Source organism: Ischnura elegans, chromosome 11, assembly GCF_921293095.1.
Source record: "Ischnura elegans chromosome 11, ioIscEleg1.1, whole genome shotgun sequence".
Lineage (NCBI taxonomy): Eukaryota > Metazoa > Arthropoda > Insecta > Odonata > Coenagrionidae > Ischnura > Ischnura elegans.
The window spans coordinates 59161879-59185893 of record NC_060256.1 but is presented as its reverse complement, the minus strand read 5'-3'; the positions used below and the strand labels follow the sequence as shown (position 1 = coordinate 59185893).

The 24015-nt window shown below is 40.6% G+C and overlaps 1 protein-coding gene across 4 annotated transcripts in view; it reads left to right on the top strand.

Annotated features, from left to right (window-relative positions):
- Nucleotides 1-24015, top strand: part of LOC124168455 (serine/threonine-protein kinase 24) — a 528029-nt gene that overhangs the window by 258398 nt on the left and 245616 nt on the right. Inside the window, exon 1 of one of the 4 annotated variants that reach the window (XM_046546713.1) lies at nucleotides 6326-7740. The exons of the other annotated variants lie outside the window; for them this stretch is intronic. The gene's annotated coding sequence lies outside the window, so the exon portion shown is untranslated. Of the gene's footprint in view, nucleotides 1-6325; nucleotides 7741-24015 lie in introns of those variants that run through there. 4 annotated transcript variants of the gene reach the window in all.

Here is a 24015-nt window from a genome sequence, read left to right as displayed (position 1 = left end):
CAAGTATGTAGTTATTGGTACTTCATGTTCATTATAATCTGTGTTATCTTTGGTCGTTCTTGTGCCGCGTCAAATCAAGCTGTTATTGCTTTAAATTGCATGTGAAATGAACTCGTAGGAGACACCACACATTTGAGGCAGAGAAAATTCTTCTATGCTGGAGAATTCATTTTTGTACCGAGGGGGTCCCTCGTGCATGTAAGGAGAGTACGCTTTAGCTATTCCGACGAGTGCTTTCATCCCTATAGTGTCGCATATCGAGAGCATGCTTTCAATTCATAACATCAAAGAATCTCGCTAAGAGTTTGCCGAAGGAAACCTGTGGCAGATATTCGGTACCTACTGGATGCATGTATTCAACTGAATATTCACCGCGAACGGTACAAGCTCTCCGCTGCTGGAAATCTGGAAGGATTCTTGCGACGCTGGGTCAATGGCGCGGTGAAAATTTAAATTCGCCGCATTGTTATTCAGTGGCTGGCCCACGCCTCCCCCGCCACTCTAAGGGCGATAAATTTTCTCCGCCGTCTGGTGCAGTCGTGATAGTGATCGGGCACTTCTCGGCACGCAACTCTTAACGGTGACAGTTGTTTATTTACTTCACGATTGGAAGTTGGATACTTCCAGTTTAGGTCGTGCGTGTATGTAACTTCACGCGGCTGACGAGTGTTCTCGAGAATGTAAGAATTGCATAAGATGGAGGCAATAGTTGCGCAAGTGAAAATCGTGGTCTTTTTTAGGGAGGAATTACGTCGAAATGACCAAGTATTGACTAAATACATACTTTATTTATCTGCAGTGTGCAAGTTGTTTAAAGGTAATTGTTCCTAAGTACTTGAATACCTCAGTTGTGTTATAATCTGAATTAGTGCTGTGTAATCAAATCTGAATTGATGACTTCTGTGACGATGGTGTCCTTCCTAACCAGTCTTTGTAAAATTCGGTTTTTCAGCGTGGAATTCCACAAGGCTGACAGTATTCAAAGAAATAAACTATCATTAGTTGCGTTAGAAACATGTAATAGTTGCTTGAATAAAAATTATGGGCAAATGTGAGAGAAAATATGTTTAAATGACGAACTATTTACAGAATTAGTTATTTCTCTCCCCTGCATTGGCAAGTTACTTTTCATATAGCTCCCAATCCTGTCGACTTCTAATTTAACTGGCCTCCGGATAATTGCTGAGCAGTGGCATTGATAACCTCTGGTGTACGAAAACCTGAAGTTGAGGGGGTTATGACCCTGATTTTTATCTACATCAGTCCCGAAACATTTTGGTGTGTAATTTAACGCACGTGGGAATATTCTTGGAATGTACCTCCCAAATTTCATGGGAAAAAGATAATAGTATCTCCTGAGAGATATTGGCTCCATTTACCTGAAAATTTGTGCAATTGACGAATCATCTACCCAATACTTCTGTTTCATTCCCTGTCTTTTGAATTTTATTTCTTGTCAGTCCTCATCCTCTTATATCTAAATTTAATTGGATATCTACTTATGTTGGAAGTATTCAGTTAAGTTTGTTCGTAGTTATTAGTATTATATGAAGTTTGCATATATCTATGAATAGCTGAATTTCATGTCATCTACTATTTGCTTTAAGTGTGGCCTGATTTTCATATAACTTCATATTAAGAATATAGTGATTTAGATCGACGAAAAAATATGAACGGTTACACTCCTATCCTCTCTCAATAAATACTCGTGTAATTATGCCCAGAAGTTATGAGTGAGTAATATGTGAATCGTTAAGCCTTTTCTTAAGCGATGGTAAGATTACGGTTGAACTGTCTACAAATATCGTGAGTTGGGTAAGGAATGTATCATTTTACTTAACTCGATTCATAATGTTTTATAAAATTACCATGTAATGTCTTGTTTTTATAAATGAACCTATTGTCATCTCTTGGAGATCAGAGAAAAGTAGCCACAGTAGTATGGACACGATGTTAAATTAACAATGTAAGTCCGATGAAACGTTAGCATAGCGATAGTTATTGTCATTTTTTGTTTTCTGGTAGTACACTTTTTAATTCAATTTTGCCTGTTCAATGATGTAATTTAGATTATGTGTTGAAATTTAATGTATTTTTCCTTGATTTAATTTTATTCCTCTTGGTAATTTTTGTACTTTCTCTATATTTTCAGGTTAGTGTACCCCATCATCGCTCTCTAGTGATTGAGAACATCTGCTGGCGGGTCAGTTCATTCTGTGAGTAAGAACAAGCATTCGCCTAGACATAAGTACAGTTGAAAATATTGATACGAGTGGAAACATTGAAATATTCTTGGGCTGCACTATAACTTTACTCAAGCCTAGAATTGGTGATGTTTATGATGCAACTTATAGCTTACTAAGAAGTTAAGTAGGCCTTATGCGCCTCATAAATAGGAAATGTAAGGGGAGAGGAATATGCCAGGATGATTCGTAAAATCTTCCATGAAACCTAGCTTAACAGCTGAAATTAATAATTTTATTTCCTATTATTCCGTCCTTTATATTCAGATTGTAATATCAATAATTGTTTTCTCCCTACATTATTGGGTAGTTGCAGTATGAAATTCAATAGATAGCGCGTAAAGCTGTATATTTTTTGGCAGAAGAAAACACTAGCTCTAGGTTAATCCAAAATCTGAATTTGTTTTATCCCTCTTCATCGGTAGTACGATGACGGAAAAATTACTGTGCTTTCGGGGGTTTTACTAATGGATTTTATCTCTGGTAGACACAGGACCCAGATTGGGTACAACACAGTAAAGAGCTCTATAGATTCGGCTCTCGCTTGGGGAACTACATGCTGAATTGAATAAGCAACATTTGTAAATTTTCACAAACTTTTTTATTGGTACTAATATTGATGCTATACTATTGGTACTGGTACAAAACTACCAATAAAAATTTATGCGAAAATTTGAGCAGGCCTCTTTATCTCTGTAGAACCATATCGCTCGATATCCTGGATGGGGGTGGCTTACAACCATGCATAAAAATGTTTGCATCGATTTGAAATCGAATGCCTGCCGGAACGGTTTGTTAGATCCTGGCGTTATGATCTCATTGGATGCGAATATTCGAGGAATATACCAGTATTCCCTGCGTGGTTCCATCTTCATGCGGAAATAAGATCAAGCCGCTTGTGTGGGGGAGGGGTCGTCTTGAGAGTGACGGCCACCTCCTCTCTTCCCCTCTTTCCCCTTTTGAATTATTCCCCGCATCGCTTCCGCATGAATGGTGGCCTTCGTCGCTCGAGATGGAATCTCGTATTTGTTTGGTCCAGAGGTGGTGGTGGTATGATGTGGTGCCTTGTGTGTGTGTGTGATTATGGTTCTGCATTGTGGGGGAGATTCCGGAGATCTTTTGTTCCGCAGAACGAGTTATGCGCGGGCGTCTTCGCTTCCCCACGCCCCTGAGGTCTTTCCTCCCTCCATTTCACTAGTTTCTAGGGGGCGAGATGGGTGGAAGTCCCATTGTCTATACAGACATCGATGATAGGGGTTCAGTGTTTTTTAGCCCTAGATGATTTAGCGGAGGATGGGAATTGTATGCATGTGATATCTGGAAGCATTCCTTGCGGCACACGAATCCGCCGTAATCTTGGTACTTCTAGTCCAGTTATCTTTTTGCGGAACCTATCCATTGTTTTTTGTGCGTTAAACATGTTCTTGATACTGTAAAGGGAATACCGAAGTTTTTTTGCCAATTTATCTATCTTTCACGCACTAAGTACGTAACCGTGGATGAAGATAGTTTATGCACTGAAATATCGTCCGCATATTCCTTGTTAGTGATCGTTGTCCAAAAATAGTTGTTCATTATTTATGGTGATTATGATGGCTGTTTCTTTAAAATTTAGCCGTTACTCCGATTATGTGTGTTTTAGTATGTTTCGTAGCAGTCATACATTTCCTAGCCTAGCAGAACTAGATTTTACGTACCCGAAACCGGTCCTTTCCATGTAAAGAGTCTGTTGTAAATTACATTTTGTAAGTGACAAGGAGTAGTTAAATTTTTGTACAGAATGTTTTAATGATTTCATTAATTCAATCAGTCTGAATCATTCCGCTAAAGTGAATGCCGAATTTACTATGTTGAAGGAAAACCCGAGGACATGTACCTAAACATCTGTATTTTTTTTATTCGATATCGCCTAATTGTGGACTCAAGTCCTATTACTTTTGCAGAATCCAATCGATTGTAGCTTGTTAAGTGGCAATCGTGGGATTGAATTCTATTATTTTCTATTTTTGTGCAGTTTTCACACTCGAATTGTTAGCGTTTTTCCTATTTGCGTGGTCGAGGCGTGTAGATATAAATGCCTGCCTTTATTTCGAAGCTCGTCCTGTAGTGGGCGTGTTCCCCTCATTTTCCCCCATTCCTATTCATGCCTTGATCCCGTTTCATCCATGGGAAAAGCTACGCACTCTACTCTTTCTTATCTGCATTCTTTTCAATCCTTGGTCTTATCCTTCCACAGATGATTATCTTCCATGATGTCCTTCTCTGGAAAGTTTGCTAATAATTCGACAGAAATGTATCAGATATTCGTTTCGTAGGTTAATCCATTAGTGTGTATTTGATTTAGTGAAATTCTTTACGATTGATGCCCTTTAGTTCGCCAACGTACAGGCATTGGAAAATCTTCTTCTGGTTTACTATTTCATGCGATGAGAACGTGTCTTTATTACGCTTTTTCATTCTGAAACCTTGTTTTCGAAAGTTATGCATTTAATTAGTGATGCGGCAAATTGCTTGCGGGGGAAATCTGCGGAAATATTTTTAAATTTATTGCAGAAACTATGTTTACGACCTTGTACGATCGCCTTTTTTATTTCAAAATTCCTACCTCTAGAATTGGTGGTTTTCTTCCACAAAATACTTGTCAATTCTGAGCATTCTTGGACCACCTCCCCTATTTGCTCTATTTTAATTGTGTCTGTGTAACTAAAGTGCTTATGCCATTCAAATTGTTCAGCAATGAATTGAATGTGGATTCTATTTTTTCCGGAGCGAATATTCCTAAACTATGGATGTCATCGTCACCTTGTGTCTGCTCCTCGAGGCCACTAAATCATATCACGGGGAAACAAATACCTAGTTTAGTTTTGATATAGTGTTGGAACGTCAGCTTACGATAGTTTTTGTCCGTGTTAATCTCCAATTGCATTCGGTGGTGTAGCAGTAGTAATTGTAAAGTAAGTAAAGTAGAAATTGCAACCATAGGAACAGCAGAATGCCGTACGTTGCACTCGTAATTGCTGTGGTTATCATTTCTTTTCTTTGACATTAATATCTGAAGCTTAGGCATATTGTAATTTATTTGCGATTCATTGTTGGTGACATTGCAATCGGTGTAAAAATATCGATATTTCAAACTCATTGCATTTTTGGGCACCAGGTGTGCTGTAATGTCCTAGTTTGTTTAACTAACGTTGCTGGTGCTTTGGATTGTTATGAACTAAAGTTCATAGTCTAAAGTCGGTGGTGTTATGAGTGATTTCAATGTGAGGGTGATACGATTTTTAATCATGGGAAGTCAGTTATTGCGTTGATCTAATGGTGTTCTTTTGTTGGATTTACACGGTCTATTAGTGGTGGTTTCTGTTTCATGGTCATGTCAGTGGTGCCATATTGTATGCGTTAAAATCGATTTTTCTAACCATATGGACTGCTGCGTACCATATGCGTTGTCTATGTATTCTATTTCATTCATGTGTTCCTTACACGAGTGGTGTAGCGTCGTCGGCAAACTATAGTTGATGCTTCGTCCAAGGTCTTCGCAATCCATTTAAATATATCAATAAAAGTTTTTTACGCTTTAGTAATCGAAGTTGTAGCGTTGATGTAATGGTGTTCTTTTGCTGGTTTTCCACCGTCTACCGATGGTGGTTTCTCTTTCATTGTCACGTCAAGGCAATGGTGCTATATTAGATGTGTTAAGATCGTTTTTTCTAACCATATGTGCTGCTTCGTACCACATACGTTGTATTCTAATTCTTTCGTTTGTTCTTAACACGAATGGTGCAGCTTCGTAGAAGAACTACGCTTGATTTTTCGTTCAAGTTCTTCCGCACTCCATTTCAATTGCATATGCGTTACTCGTCGTACACGCTGTCACTTCTCCCCCTCCCCTCAATCCACTCCCCGTATATCTCCCCTCACCCCATTCCATTCCCCCCACCCATTTCTTTTCCCCCCTTTCCTCACGACTCGAGTCCTTTCGCTCCTTCACGCGCCGTAGTCGGACCGTAAGGGGGGTGGGGAAGGGAGGGAGGTGAGGACGAGGGGTGGGGGGAGAGAACGGGTAGGCAGGCAACCAAGCAGTCAGTCTACTCACGGACGCCGCACGGGACGCAGCGGGACCGAGTCTGTCTGCACACATCCCTTCTTCCGCGGTCCTCAACGCCGACGTGTCCCCCGCTTCTCGCAGTGCGGTGGTGTCGAAGCCCATCCGTTCGGAACAGGGAGACCGCAGAGACGTCCTCTCGCTTTCCGCCAACTTATAATCCCTCCCTAAAACAGAGCATCGGATAGTTTCGGGGGTGGGAAGTTACCATCCCCCTTTGGCACGCAGTTTTCGACCCCTCTCCCCGCCTTCTCCCGGTTAACACTCCCCGTTACCAAGGAAACCGATCCCGCATACCCCCTCCCCCTGAAGCCGTCGACTCCCCACCAAGTGGGCGTGGGGACTTCGTACTCTCGCCAGTAATACCCCTCTCTGTATTTCTCGTCTACGAGGACTACGCCACAAGTCTATTCAACCCTTTCCACGCCGTCTAGGAGGTTCGGCGTCGTGCCTTCGGGGAGCAGTTCTGTCCCGCGCGTCAGTGGACGGAAGGTTCAAGGTGTTGCGGAATTCGCCACGTTTTGTGCCAGTAATTCTCACACATCTCTACATTTTCGAGTACTACGCCAGAGGAATTCAACACTTCCTAAGTCGTCTAGGAGGTTCGGGGTTGTAACCTCGGAAGGCGTCTGTCTCCCCCACGAAGAGTGTAAGGTGGTTGGGAATTGGCCGCATTCGGTGTCGCTCTACCGTCTCCTGCATCAGTGATTCCTGTGTTCTTGATAGGATATACCCGTTCTGAGGAAGAAATTTGTGCTTGGATGGTCAATTTTGTTTTCTCGCGAAAAGTGTACGCTCTTTTAAAGATTCCGAAAGTGTAATCCCTCAATTTGTTTTAATCAATCGTGTGTGTGGACCAGTGCACAGTGAGTGTTTTGTTATTATTGTTTTTTTCTCTCGGTTTTTCCAAACTCCCCCCAGTAAATTTTCAGGGTAATTTTATTTTACCAATCCTCAATTCTCTTCGGTGATTGTTATTTTTTTGGCCATCCTCTCCCCCGTTTTAATTCCCCATTCCGACGCCGTGTGTCCGGGGCGTGGCGATTTGGTTGGTTTTTCTCTGCACCATCCCTCCTCCTCTTCCCTTGGGGCCCCGCCCTGGTCTGTTCCTGCGCAGATCGCCCCATCGGTGGTGGCCGCCGTCGTCTGGAAGGGAAGGCTGGCCGTAGAGGCTTCGTCCTTCGCCGCGCATGAAACCGGTGGCCGTCGCTCCTCGCAGATGCCCCGCTGCTGGTGAAAGTGTTTGCCCGACGCCGCCGTTCGCCGTCCCCGGTGCTTGCTCCGGCCTCTCGTTGGTCCGCGCTTCCGGCTGGAGAGACGGGGGCTGGCGGGGGAAGGGTCGTGGCCGCCGAGTCCTCCTCCACCTATCACGGCATTATCGGTTCAGTGATCGTGAGTGCTCTTTTGCTACATTCGGTTTTTTATTTCGGCCTCGGTGGCGGCGGGGTAGAGTTCTCGCGTGCCAATCCGAAGGTCTTGGGTTCGGGTACCGCCTGGGGAGGTAGCCCCTATCCAGGGCATGAGTGTTTGTGATCGTTCCTTGTTAATTGTTGTATATTCCCCGTCGTAGAAGGCCGCGTTCGTGTTGTTTTTTTCGGGGCAAATTGATAATAATAATTTGGTCTTAAGGAAGCATCATACCCGCTCGACTGGTCTCTTTCCATAGAGGGTTACTCATTTAAAAATTGCGGTATCGTCTTGTAATTTTTTGGGTTTATACTGCCGTTGTCAGTAATGACCTGTGGGTATCTAAAATTTGACAATTGGCTTGTAAAATGATTGTATTCGATGATCGTGAGTTGTGTTGCTAACTATCACGAAATATTTTATTTTGTTGTTGTCTTAGGAACGAATATTACCCAAAGTATTATTACGAAGAATCTAATAAACATCAAGGAAATTTATATCGATTATGTGTATCGAAAAAATATTTTTTAATAATTTTATTGACGCCTTGGGCTAGTCGAAAGTCAAAATCATGTGTTAAGGAAGACAAAAATGGAATGTGAAATTCTTTCTTGGCTTCCTTTGCCAGGAGATCACCTATTTATCAACTGTTTTTATCCTTCCACATCACGTAGACCTAGTATTTTATTGACGTAGTCATTATTACATAGGCTTTCCGAGACCAGCGATTAAGAGTTTCAACTACCCTTGTATCACTTGGGGAATATCTGGTGTGTTCTGAGCCAGGGAATATCCGATTTACTGTCAGAGTCCATTATTAATTGTATGATAATTCGTCGATGGTATTTTTGCTTCCTCACTTCGTCAACCTATTCGCCAATGCCTTACTATTAACCCATTTATAATAACACTCCCCATACTTATCCCAATTCTCATGGTGAGGAATATTTTCGCCCCAGCTTATTGTAAATTGAAAATTTGTTGTCTCCAGTGTAGGTCCATAGTTGAAAGCTCTTGATATTCGGGTTTTCTCTCTGTGTAGGTATTTGATGATTACTGTCAGGAATTTGCATTGAGCACTTTTAAGAAATATTTGTCCTTACGCTATTATTCATGTATGAAATAGATTGGGCCTTGTGTTTACTCTCGTCCATATGCAAGCTTGTTCATGGAAATTCATGGAAACCTCTAACCACAGTAAAGTATACGCTATTTGTGTTTGCTCAGTTCCCGTTGGTGAATCTTGCCCTATTTGTGTTTCCGCTATGGGGGCTCCTCTTTAGTTGTATAGAATTTTGCGATTATGTGTGGAATAAGATTTTTATCACCCTTTTGGATACGCCAGGGATTTATTGCTCGAATGTTATATTAATTAATGTGTTTTGGCCCAAAAAATTATTCTTTCCATCCAGGATAATTTTTAGAATTATTACTTACCTCCTCTTGGAAAACGTTGGCTGAGTGAATCAGTTAAATTCAATATCCAGTTTCTTTAGGAATGTTACCCATTGAAAATTATGAAAGAATTTCTCTTTATTAAATGCATTACCTAGTGTATGAATATATTTTGATGTAGCGGGACTCTTACGTATGTAACTGGCTGGAGTCATTTTCATGTTACTTAAACCCTTCTAAGTTTTCACAATATGCAGTATGTTAATTGATTGAAAACCTTAATATACATTTCTGTAGTCAGGTGGTGTAGAGTTTTTAACCCGTATGGAAAAAAGATTGATTCAAAAAATGCAATTACTGAGGGAATTTCGAGATTCGGACGCCTTCAAAAGAATTAAAATGGATATTCTTCACACTTACCGACTCCCTATTGTACGTGGGGGTATTTCATGCCTCACGAAACCCCACGGTGATGACCATCTTCTAGATGTGCCCGTGGTGGTTTATATGTATAATTTTAGGAAAGAATCGAACGTTATTTATATCTTTCCAGTTGCTCGCCATACAGACTGGCCTTTTAACAGGGAACGACGGAGTTCACTCGAGATTTCAAAGCTCGACTTAAGCCGTGTAATCTAACGTAATGTCATTTACTTCCGTGTGAACGGCCAAATCCCCTGTGGGAGGTTTCAGTAGAGCGTTCGTCGGAGCATCACCATATGCAGCAGCTCAGTGCCTTATTCATAAGTGAAAGTTTCGTGATCGTGAGGAAACGGATACTACTGCAGAGAGACGGTGAATGTTGCGAGGATGTGTGTAAGGAAATGGGAAAAGACTATGTATTGCGTGTCTTGTTGGTAATAATACTCACGTTATATTTTAAAAACTCTTCCGAAAAGTTTGTCTTTATTCTGCGAGATATATTCGAACAAAATAATGAATCGAAATGAAATAAATTTTTTTGTACTTTCCGCTCCTTTGAATGGGGAAAGTTACGTTACACGCGTTTCGACGCATAGCGTTACCAGTTTGCTTAGTGGATTTATTTAAAAATATCATGACGTGGTTGTGACGTGTAGAGGGTGAGGGTATGCTATAAATTCGTATATTTAATGAATGTATGGTAAAAAAATGTGTGCAAGCCGTGAATTCGTGCCTCGTTGCTTTCTGTCGTCGCTGTACTAAAATTTTGACTCGCCCTGTGTCTCCACGTGGTTAAATGTGGCACACACTTTAAATCTCATTTCGTAAATGAAGTTCTCATTCCTTGCGGAAAGGATTCTCATGATAATTGTACATGAGAGCTAACTGCTATAATTGTGCGGAATGTTACATCGCCGATTCTTCATTTTTGCTTAGACTTTGTGGATATGAGCAGTTTTACATATTTCTTTAAATATTTATTTATTTAGTGAGTGAAATATCGTCCAACGATAAATCCAAAGCTATGATTTAGTGACATGGCTAAATTAGTGACAAGAAAATATAGTGGGTATCATATTAGTATTGTAAGTTTATCCGTCTTCATTAATGGCTATGAATTTAAGAATAGTATTGGGTGGAGATTTAGTTCATATTTGGTGACTGGATTCTTCTGAAATATGAGGTGATTTTTTCATCATTTTAATTATCCCTGGAAATTCCTGCGGGCATTTATGGTGCAACTAAGTCGTTATGCAAATAAGAATATAAAGAACTGAAAAAATTATGGATATTGAAATATATAATTCTTCTCGAGGATTTATTTCCATTTTCTAATGGATGGGCCATTATGTATCTACTTATTAAATACGAAAAAAAAGGTTAAACGTGCTTTTTTTCTCATAACATGATAAGGGTGCGCACGATGAAAGAGTAGTGAGTTCATATTCACTGAAGCATCTCGTTACTCCAATATACGAAATCTCTTTCATTTTCCGCAGTTAAAATTTTATCTTCGAAGCAAGCCACAGGTCACTGATTCGATAACGCTCTGACCTATGAAGCGTAAGCCCTTAAAATTCAAAATTTGGTTAATCTCAAAGCGAAACTGTGTTGAATATTCCTTCAGCGGTCAAATACGTTGAATAATCCCTGAACGCTTAAAATACCGAGTATATTTGTTCGAACCGTACAGATGTATCGCGCATCAATACTTGAGAATAAATAATAGCGCACTAGCCTGTAGGTATCCTTGTATAATAAATCAGTAATTCGTGCCAGTAACCTTTTTTATACTTAGTGCAATGAGACATTGCAATACTTCCACTGAGTTTTATTATGACACTACGCGTTTCATTATCCGTTTCATTACTACTATTATCAAGTGTGTTGTTTGTTACGATGAAACGCGTAGTGTCATAATAAAACTCAGTGGAAATATTGCAATGTCTTATTTTACTAATCTTAAGAACTTCCACCATATCGTGCCCAACATCATACAAGATATTTTTATATTTACTCGGCGAGTAATAATTAAGCCTTTTAACTCAATGAACTTGCCGCATTTTCCGAAATAATCTCTGATAATACTGTGATATTTTCCTTTTTATTATTTATTTCTTTCCATGAACTGTGCATCGTTTAGTATTTTATTGTATCCCAACAAATCCAATCCACGGGAGTGTTTTTAATTTTCTCTGTGTATCAGGGAAATGAAATTAATATGGTTATAGTCACGCATGAATGTATTTCCGAATTATGTGGAAAACTAAAAATGAGGAAGAGTATTTTATCTCTGTTAATTAATTGGTACACTATCTGGATGCGTATCGTGGGACTGAGCCGCTTGCCAAGCTGTCAATTGCAGCCGTTGCATGACAGGTGACCGCATGTCGAGATTTGACTCCTGCCTCCATGCGCAAATTCACGTGAATGGTATCTGAAAGCTGACATTTTGGTCGGCAGTCATATTTTTCCCGAGAACAATCTAGTTTCCCATTTTAATGAATTTTCGCTGAATTTGGTCTTGGTTAGAATGACGAGTTGACTTGCCAGTTATTCCCATTTTTCCAATGGTACAGGTTAAAACCCATCGCATCGTTATTTTGTAATTCGAATATGGTGTTTCTTCGTGGTTTATGTAGCAATATAATTCCAGTTCAACATAGCTCAGTTTTTTTTTGTTTCGATTTGAGTAAATTTTTACGTAATTGTCACCCTGGACTTAAATTGTTTTTTTAAATATCTTAAGAAAATATTTTTTTTTATTTTTTACATCTTTCGTCATCTTACCCATCTTTAGTTTAGCAGATAAAAATTCTAGAGATTTGTATTCTAAAGATCTAGAGGTTGTAATTTTGAAGTCCTGTCCAGCTATGCCCAAATCTTCCAATTTTTCCGAGAATGATCGGGTAAAACTTACGCCTCGAATGTATTTTGTGTCTTAAGTAATGGTAGCGGACGTGGCTTCGTGAAAATCCTTCACAGTAGGAACTGAAAAATGGAAACCTATTTCCTCGTAACGCTTTGTTAACGACCACGGTTTCGTTATCGAAATGATAATGCTACTCGATCATGTAACTCTTTAACAAAACCATGGTGGGTTACCATAGAACATCATTTGGAAATAGCCATGTTGCATTTTCTTCAGCTTTTACAATTTAGTACATACAATATCATTAAATTATTCTTCCGACCGAAACTCGCCCCTTCGACTAGTGGTCTCGTCTATGCGATGTTAGGGACATCATGAAACGAAGTAGTTTTACCCCACGTCCACGCATTCTCGCATACATCATTTCAATTCACCGCTTTACACGACACAATTTTGATTGCGCACGTAATTACACTACCTGACACACGTCAGATAGTGTAATTACGTGCCCCATGTAAAACAGCCATAACGTAACCTTTTTGGGTAAGAACCAAACCTCATTTGGAATTAGTCATGTTGCAATTTCTTCCGCTTTTATTATTTAGTACATATTGAGTGGAAAGCCGATTTTTTGGGGTTTACTGCTCGAATGAAGGTGATCGAACTTTTCCTCCGCTGGGTGATGGGTGAGCGGTGCGTGAGGGTATTTCTCGTGCGTCTTCTCCGATTATCGAATCTTCCGGGAATGCAGTGTTTTGTGGCGCCCTTGGGCGTCTCCCATGGCCAGGTCCCGTTGCTGCGGTCTCAAATTGGCCCCAAATTATCTCCCCTGCCGCATGCATAATGCCCTCTCCGAGTTCTCCCGCTATTTGTGAGAAATGCTATTCCTCAGTACTTACATTTGGTAACAGCGTCGTCAACCCAACTTAGCAATTGTTTATGACAGTTGCTCAGTGTTTGTAGCTGCTCGTACGGGAATATTTTTATGGGGAAATAAAATGGGGAAAGCTAAAATTAATGATAAGAAATATTGGCATGTATTCAATCGGAAGTCAGAAGGATAAAAACCAACGTATAGAAGATTATTCAAAGTATATTTCGATTTCGGTAGAGGGTGGGTTTACGTGTAATATTGTGTCAAACTACCTTGGTTTATGCCGACCCCAAATAGTGACAAGGTAATTATTTCGAGGAACATTGTACAAAATTTTTTTTGTGCGTGAAGGATTTATTGTCAGAATTTAAAGACTGCTGTAAAATGTATTCGTAAAAGTCTAGGTAATTTCAGTCCGTAAAGTTTTATAGTGTTTTAGAAATGCTATTAAAAGTTGCGATTTATTAACTTCAACCGATTCAGACGTTATATAGTGGAAGTTCGTTATATTGAAATGAAAGTTAGTTGCACTTTTCCACAGTAATTTAATGCGTACGACGCGTTTCGGCTCACGGAGCCATTACAGTGTCGTTCTTCCACGACACTGACTTTTATTTACAGTTATGACTACAATCCTCCTCTTATCCATGGGTTTTCCTGTATCTCTTAGTGGTATGTTTTCTGTCTCCCCACTGAAAGTGTGTTACCCATCCCTTCCTCAAACTCGTCAAATCCTCCCCCATCCGTTACTCCAAGGTATAAATGTCATGTTTTCATGCGCTTCAGTGTCTTGTACCAGATTAGGCTAAACGGGTCTTACACATTAATTAATTTTGGAAATATGCAATCATTTTTCGTTTCAATATTTTAATTTATTACGTAGCTCACATGTATAAATTCCACGCATTATCCTTATATTCTGATACAGCTGAAAAATAATAAAAAGTTTGGCTTAGCAACCCATCCGTTGGCATCTCATCGTGTGTCGACGGCTCCTCGAACATCGGCGAGTCCGAGTGCGCTGCGGGCCGAATTCTTCCGCGCCCGCATGCCGTCAGTCTTCACACGTGTGTATCCCTGAGGGCCTCTTCTTGCGTGGGAAATTTGCGCCTTTCTCCTGCATAAACACGTGCTGGCTGGGGTGCCGAAAGAGAGAATTCGATTTGAAATGGGCTTCGGTCATCCATGGTAAATTCATACTCATTTTGCTTCCTCTCGTAGAGTGTGAGCTATTGTGAATTAAGCTGTTGTAATTAGGAATTTTCCCCTGGATTATTCCGATGCTGCCGTAAATACCTTGCCTAAGGGCCTAACCACCTCCGAATTTTATCCCCGTCTCTGTTGTTTCATTTTTCATTTCGAATGCATTTAATGGTCGCAATATATGTGAATATGGAAGGAATGAATGTTATCGAGGATTGGTGTAAGTATCGATGTAATATTGCAAATTTCTCAGAAAGATAAAAATTCAGTGCACCAATTTTTACATTAAAAAAAACTTAATTCCGCGATCAGTTGTCGATGTGCGGCATTATTCAGCTCGAACTTTTCTTCGGCTGAAGATGCCGAAAATTGCTGGATTTTTTTTTTTAATAAGTTAAGTTTTTTTAAGTTAAGTTTGAAAACCAGAAAAATCATTAGACGAGAAGGCTAAAGAAAACTGGTCGTGAATTTAAGTTTTATACGGTTTGAAATAATTGCGCATTACAGTTTTCTCTTCAAATGAAATTTATTTAATTTCATCTTATTATGTCCTAACACCAGCTCCTGCCATATTCCAAATGTGGCAGCTTGCGTAGCAGTATGTAGATGAAGCAATTTCGCCTAGCTACGCCACAAACCATTCGTTTCAGCAAGCTACGTTCGTACAAAAGCTGAAGGCCTGCGCAGTACTTATTCCGTGCCACCTAGAAGGATGCAGACAGCCTCCATCATTCATTTCTTAGATTAGCCTGAGAGAATGCGTCTCTTGCAGCCTCATCCCTACTCCCGATCTATCCTAGTTAATCGCGATCAAGGCCGCTGGAGGGGAAGACTAGAGCAGGCCGCCAGAGAGTCGCTTACTACGGGGCGGCAGCGAGTCCCGGTGGCGCGCTGCGTATATATCGGCGAAGGAAGCGACAGGTTTGGGGCGTAACCTTGACCGTCACCGAGCTGTTGACCGCACCTCGTGGTGCTGGGGCCAAGCTATCGGGTTAAGGTATCGGGGGCGCCGAGACACAGGCGCTAATCCCCGCTGGCGCCTCGGAATAACTTGTAAAATAGACTTAAGCAGTATCTCTAAGCCCGTGAAGAGGATGGATCGTGACTCAATCTTTATGCCTCCCTCAGTTGAGTTTTTTTCGGTGAAAAAGTCTGTCTTTCATCACGTACCTTCGTCATAACTATTGGTGATACAGTTGTATAAGGTATATGTTATCATCACACCATCATAATGTGGCCAACTAAGTTGTCCCGTCTTCTCATAAAGGTTTATGGAAGACTTTTCGTTCCTCCCACTTTTCTTGGGACTATCTCATTATTTACTTAGTCCATCCATTTTATCTTGATTCTTCACAAAGCACTACATTTCGAATTCTTCCATTCTTGACTTTTCTGCTGCTGTCCGCCTCCTAGGCCCGCTCCTGTAGAGAAATATGCTCCACATGTAGCATCTGATGAATTGTTTACTTGCTTTTATGGTTGTATTCTCAGCTGTAAGTAGATTCTTCTTGCTATAGAAAGCCCTCTTCCCCTGTGATATTGCTATTGACTTTTTCTTTCTGGCTTCGTCCATCTTCGGTAATTCAATATAGGTGATACTTGTATACTGCATTCTTCCCTCTCAACTGGTATGATTTTTTTGCTTTGTTGTTAGTGCATTTTACTAAGTATCATGACTCGTATGAGTGCAATTCACTGAGGATCGGTTTTTTTTTTTTTTTTTTTTTTGAGATTACGCGTCTTGGGACGGATACATGCCATCGAATTTGACAACAGCGCTTCTATTATCTTTTGAGAGTCAGGTGATTGTTGTGGTTGTTTTGCTCGTTAGCACTATATTTCCGAATATTTTTTATGGATGTTTTGTAGAAGTTATTTCAAGAATACATTTTGATATGTGATTGCACGGAGTGTGGAACTATAAAGTTACACAGAAGTATTAACTATTTCATTGAAATTCATGGAATCGTTGTTAATCCTGTATGAGGTATCATTGACTAATTTTCGGGTAAGTTTATTTATTCATTTAGTATTACTTCATTAGTGATTTCAATGTTGATCCTGAGACTTTTCACTCATCGTTTTTCGTAGTCTTTGTATCAGTATTGGTACGGTTTTTGAAGTTTGTTACGGCTTTTCTGCACGTGTTCCCGGAATTTCCCTTCATTGCGTGTTGCGTGATTGCGATAATCCACAGTTAGCGTGTAAGTTTCAGGGTTGTACTGCGAAGTGGTGTACTTTAATGGTTTCTGCGGAGGCGAGCTTCTTTTCCTGGTTTTGTGTCCCATGGAATGCGGTTGAGTGGATTCTCAATCCATGGGAATTAGGAATTAATCCCATTAGTTGGGTCTGGTTGTTTCCCTCACCATCTTATGTTCCAGAGATCAATGCCTTTTTGACCATGGTTTTCAGTCAGCGATATTGGTTTTTTACCCTCGAACTTCCGTTGTCTTCTTGAAACTTATGCCTTGCCCAGATGTGGTAAGCACACCTTTTGAAGTCTTTGAGTTTCTGGGACTGTTAGTCATTTCGTTGAAATACATTTGCATTTTATCTCTGATTCACGATAACTTTTGTTGTCGAAACGACCAATCTGATCTTATTTTTGCTTCTTATTGTCTAGATTACTCGAATTTCATCGTCCATAAACGACGATAACGCTTGAACGCACTCCATATTATTCCTGTCTTCTACAGCGTTCGTGCAGTTAGCTTCTTTGATAGATGTCTCTATATCGTCACATCCATCGCTCTTGAAAGAGGAATACATTGTATTGTTTGATGTCGATCTCTTCATTGTCGACAGCACAGCTGAGAACGCTGAGAATGTCGAAAGAGTTAATGAAATCTTGAAAATGAAATTCAAGTTATCCGACTATTGAATATACGTTGGAATTTAACTGGTTCGTGTTGTGATGCATGGATTACTGTTTAGTTCAGCTGTTAATTCAGCTGCGAGTGAAAGCTTATAAGTTCTCTGCAGGATTTATTGGTTTTGAATAGGAGTCGATTTTAAAGATGCAGTGGATCCGTGAAATCAGTACACACACAGGTGTAACCTGAACTTCACTGAAGAATTTCTGAACGGGTGAAACGGGTCGTGCCGATACGAATTTTATTCCGTTTTTCACTAAGTTTTTACTTTTTTCAATTTTATCATGACTCTTGTCGTTTGCGATTGATATAACTGATGTCCTTGCGTTTTGTTTCCAGTTGTAGCATAGTCTTGGTCTATTTCAAAATCAAATCAAAAGTTGCAAAATCACTAATGTTGTTACATGACAAGACCCCTGTTTTTTGTATGCCCCACAGCTACAGTTCAGAAGTCATTTACTGTTGTTGACTCAAAGCTGTGGAACGATTTGCCGAAACATGTAAAAGACAGTGCCCAAAAGGATTGTTACCCACTTACTTTCTTGCTACCCATGAACACTGATCATGTAATTTAATAATAATTTATCTCCTCGTTGATGTGATTAATACCTATTGTTGTGTTAGAAGTAGCAATCTAGTTCTTGTTTCATTTGTTAAGCTAAATTTCCTTTTTTAAGGTTGTGTTATTATTTTCTTGGTATGTTTAATGTTCGTTTTTTCTGTTAGAAAAAGACATTATTCTTTTCCAGTTTTACTATGTTAATTCCAGTTTACTATGCTAATTGTACTGTTCACCACTTAAACAATTTCTATGTTCCAAAGGAGTTAAAACTCCTATAGCAATAAATGAGTTAATTATTATTATTAATTATCTCCGCTATTTTTGTTACCAAATCTATCTCATTGAAGTCTGTTGCTCTTCTTATGGTCAATATCATGTGCTACTTGAAGGTAAACATGTCTTTTTGGCTTTCTTTTTCGGTCTAGGCTTCGTTTTGATTTTCGTGACGGGCCGTGCCTCAGACGTCCGTTGCCGGAAAAAAAATCTCGTCACACTTTCTTCCCGCCGTAATCTCCCACGAAATTGGCCGATATTTCGTGTCATCAAATTCTCTATAATTAATGACTTTCTCCCAGACGATGATCGTGTGGCACGCCATATGCTCTGGATGCACGGCACGATAGATAACTTGGAAAGTTTTCTATGATTTCAAGGGCATCAGAAAGGAATGCATGATAAAATGGGCTCATCCACGAATTTTTTATTGGCTTATTATGATAGAAAACGTGGGCCTTAACTGACTCGCAGATTAATTGATTACGTCACGAAGTTTACCGAGCAGGTCACCGCTTCTCCATTACTCTTCGGTCCAAAGCGAGTAGTTGTCGTTTACATTGTCGTGAGAGATAGTTTCCCTAAACGAATTCCCACCCGAAAGAGTTACCCTTTGATGAAGTCACCAACTCAATAAAATTAGGTGGCTACTTTAGCTTATTTTAGTTTAAACTAATAAGAAAGTGTACGAGGAAGTTTTTTATCACTGTAACTATCTTTTCGTTCGTCTACCGAATTCTTTAAAGGAATTACGATTTGAGATTACGACCTTATTGGTGACGCAATGAAAGCCTTTACCTCGCCCTTTCTCTTGGTTTAGATGGAAGAATTGGAGAAGACCGAGATTCTCCAAGACGGTATCTCCTATGTTCTGCCCTCTGACTCGGTGGATTCCTTGTTTTAACCCGGATTCCCTCCTCGGGTCGGGGAAAATGGTTGCAGGCGCTCTGCCGAGCGAAATAATGATGCCTATCGGTAAAGGAAAACGGAATGATGGTGACTAGCCTCCCCCCTCTTCATACCTCTGGGATGGCAGCGTATTTGGAGGAGGCGATCGGCGGATTTGGTCATTTGCGCCATCAGAGAAGGGTAGGGAAGGAGGAGTGGAAAGAAACCTGGCGTCGGCATTAGCCTGCTCTTAACGAATGACGTAAAGAGGAACCGGGCGTTTATAAAGTCCCATCCGACGTACGGAGTGCCGAACCTGAAGTGCCCTCCACAAAGCACTCCATCAGGGATAGGAGGTAGGTAGACATTTTGGGGAGCCTCAGGTGACATTTCAGGTCAGTTCATTTACGCCATTGGGAAGGAAAGAGTGGGCGGAGATAAACCCGGCGTCGACATGTTCGTGCTCTTAAGGTAGTTTTAGCAACATCGGCTGAAGTCAAATGGTGTACTCGGGCTACGTATTATTTACGCAAAATAGTCGCCAAAAAAATAAGTAAAAGAAAACATAATTAGGAATGAAGTATGAGTGCACCTCTACGCCTTACTACAATGCAAACGTCGAAATGTTTTTTTTTTTAAGGTATTTATAGTAGTCAACTTGACTAGTTACAACACTGCTTCCAACCTTTGCACAATGAACTGTTGACGACACACCTTTATTAAATATTCACAATCTAACTGATAAATCTAAAAATAATATATGTATTTATAAACAAAAGATATGTAAGATGTATGTAAAAGCCGAGAAACTAAATATATTTGCGTAATTTAGGCGAAGTCGGTGCAGTAGTTTTCGTTTTGCGATGTTGATTCAGAGATCCCGGCAGTCATCTTGCCTGTTTCAGGCAGTTTTTCGCAAATATCTTTCTTATTTTACCCCGAACTTATACTTTCCTGTACATATTTAGATTAGTCACAAAATTTCGCTTCTAATGAGTACAGTCTCAACAACGTCTTGTTACAAACAGCTTCGCAAGCTCGAAAAAACCGTATTTCTCCATAAGAGCCCATGCTAAATTATCTTAATGTTAACCGTAAAATATCTCAAAAACAGCACCTGAGAATCCGTTTATCATTGTATCATTGAAGTTGCGAATATCAAAGAATATTTGACCGGAGTTTCACCAAATTCTTGTTACTTCTATCGAGGCGTTTTAACTACCATAACGAAAGTCAACACTTCAGCAATCACACCATTCCGACTCCCTGGCAATGTCGCATTCAGGGTAAGGGGGCCTCTTCATACATTACCACCCCTCACCTTCATCCCACTCGTCGGTGTTAAAAAGATCGCCATCCTTCGGTTGCTCACGCTCAACCCATTTATTCGAGATTATGAAGAGGCTCGTTACTCTGTTGAACGAGAGAGACCCTTTTTTTGTTTTAATAGCGTGGTTATCTTTTATTGGCAAACGGTCGGGTCGAGGATGGCAAAGGCCTTAAATGTGGAGGCGTCTTTCCTCCTCTGCTACGCAGGTGTGAAGCCAAAGTGTAGGCGTATCGAGGAATAGTTGATTATTCGGGAGTGCCAGTGTTCGATTCATTTCGATTTGAAGTATAAGGCGTGGAAGAAATGTGGATCCACTCAATTATTTGTCGACAATAGGTCAGTGCCCTCGCTTTCAGATATTTTTGGAGATGTACTTAAATCGTTTAATTATTGAAGAGTATATCGCCGGTAATGAGAATTTATGGCCGATTGCATCGCGGTGCCAAATTTTGTCTTTGAAATAAGTTAATTAACTTTGAGACTTTCCATCAAGAGATGAACACTGTCCTTATTTTCGAAGGGGAAGAATTTCAGTTTTTTCGGGCTTATGGTTTGCAGGAGAATTTTTTCCGGTTTCCCACGTGGGCGTTTTGTCGTAGGATACCGGTGTTTCGAGAGTTAAGTTCGCCGTCATCTTCAGGGTAGATTGTAGATCCTGGTTTTGTACCCGTACATGTACGATCGAGTACCGTTCAGGTGGGCTTTGGTTATTTCGATTGGATTCGTCCTATTTTGTGTTCTTTCACGCATTGCTTGGCTTTAATCCGTGGGCCCTATTGAGGGTTTCCAATTGTCCATTGTTGTAAAATCTGTTTGGCGAAGCAATTGAAGAGAGTAATGTATGGAGGATGCAATACTTTCTCGGTGAATGATACTTCTCATGAGGGATGGAAAAGTACCTATTCGTGTGGTGGAAATTGAGTATATTCGAGTCTTCATTTTCCTGGGAAGCTGAAGTTAAGAGCGTGGAATGATTTTCATAGCCGTCCACCGTTCCGCAGCTTTCTATTTTTATTGCAACAATTGTAATAAATGCTTCCATAGCCTGTCGTTATTACCTTATTGCAGCAATTAAAGTCTCGGACAAATGGAAATAAGGAATTGAAATATGTCATTTGCATACGGGTTATTCCCAGGTTATATGACCGCGATACCCTACATACAGTTGCAATAATGGAAAACGTGGATTAGTAGGAAGTCATTCGAATCGGATGCAACAATCGTATTCATCGCAAAAAAGGTAAACAATGAAATTGAGGGTTTTGGAATGGTGTCAAGAAATTATTCATCAGAAAAGGTCGTGTGTCGTGTATCATTTTTCGGTTGAAAGTTGCTATTAGTATTGGTACTATTGGATTATATACATCAATTATTTTTTTAATTACGGAGTAAGAGTCGCGTTATTACTTTACCGCGCTAGATTACTTTCGTGAAAACTTCGGCCCATGACCTGTCTAGCGTCCAGTATCTAGAAACGCATATAGCTTGGCTACTCAGACTTATCCGGAGCCCGTGCTCACTTGCGGGAACTAATCCATTCCAAACGTGAGGATGGCTTCCGGAATGCAGCCGAAATATTTTCATATTCATGAAGACCGTATTCCTTTTCAATAGTCGTGGGAGTCGGGGGTCCGGCCTTTCATTTGTATGGGCGGATGGTTTTAAAGAATGCCCAAACCAGTTCGCAATAGACCACGCCTACTGTACTTCAGTTTGCCCAGAGAGACTCCCATGCTGATCGATTGTATCCTCTTTCACTGCTAAGTTTTAGGCGTGAGTCTCAACTCACAAGATATTGGAATTATTTACGCTGTGAATAATTCGTAAAATATGACTTCAATAGTACACAATTGGGAGACTACCTTACTTATGCGTTTTCACTTTTAGATATCTTCATGATACCCTGCGAGCCACTTTTAGGAATTTTGACTAGAGGTGACTAATTACCAGGGTGCAACATGAAATACGATACGTGCTTTTTACATGATTATTTACAAAAATACACATTTATAAAACGAGGAATATAGGGAATTTGTGCCCCACGCCTTTGTGCAATTGGTAATGGATGCCACCAAGCTGGCTTCGCTCTGGGCTACTCGAGAATGTGGCACGAATGCACTTTCATAGAAATTAATGAAACTGTCGCTTTACCTCTAATGTTAAATGTTTTTATATTTTTTAGGTTTGATCAATTAAAGTATATATTAATTGCTCGCCAACATATAGATAATTATGTCTTCATCCTCAAGTTTAACGATTTATTTGAGAAATCGGTTCATTTAAATTTGTCAGTTTTTGTGTTACAGTCTCTATAATTAATTCCCAGTCCTGAAGATAACCATACAATTGTTAAAACATTACCGAAGATTTTATATACTTTTATACTGACTAACCCGTGGTAAAAATAAAAGCATACTTACGTATAAAGCTAAAACTTGTTAAGGGTTGATATTAAAAATGTCTATCCCTTCAAGGTTAGAATGAAGGAGAGCAAATATTCTCAGAGCAAGCCGAGGATGATTCTGGAGTCAAATCGTTGGCCTGGATTGCGGTTCCTCTCGTCAGTTGGAGAGGACTTGGTGCTGAGAGAACGTTCGTTTTTGCCGTTACGTCGGCACATCGGTCATGGCGGTGGCCGTTGCGGGTGGCGATCGTCATCTTGCGCATACCCGGCATCGCGCGCGAGGGAATCCACGGACCCCTGAGCTTGCCAAGTGGGGAGGATTCGGACGACGATTATGTGCTCGGCGAAGTGGAGGAAGGGATGCCCCTCCCGATGATTACGTGCCGCACGGCCGAAACGTGCCCTCGGCCACTGCCCCTCGGGGGCTCCGGCCAGACATCTCCCCTTTACCCCTCAAGGCGGACGGGAACGCCCCTCCCCTCCTGCGTCGAACTTCTTGAATCTTTCACCTTCTTTCTACTAATTGCATCTCCCACTTATTAGGATTCGGTCTTGCAACCTTCGTTCCTTGCTATTGTGCTCTGTTTATCAACTCAAATTTTATTTCGCAACTTTACTACACGTTTTTCGATTGACTTGCAATCATCATCAGGTACTTACATCTTTATATTCCTGACAGATATTTATGTATATAACTTCCATAAGTAGTGTGAGGGGAAGGATTAGAAGGAAGAAGGGGCGGAAGGAGGAAAATGGGGGGTGGGAGAAGCTGTGCCTCTGGGCCTCCTCCGCCCCCCCCCCCATTTTTCCCTCTTTTTCTCTCTTTCCCCCTCCACCCACCCCGGTCCTTCCTTCTGGTCCTGTATAAATATGAAAACATGAGGTGATGGGCAATCTTCCTTCTTGGGATAAAGGCCGTTTTACACGGGGCACGTACTTGCACAATCTGACGTGTGTACGAAGGCGCAGTCAAAATTAAGCCGTGTAAAGCGGTGAAATGCGAGAATTCGTGGGCGTGAGATGGCAAAATACTTCTAATTTCGTTCATGCATTCGCGCAATTCCACGCCATTTTAGAAATTATTGCAGATCTAACCTGCGCAGTTCCGTGCCCCGTGTAAAACGGCCTTAACACTCTGACCCATCGTCATGCGTGCGACAAAC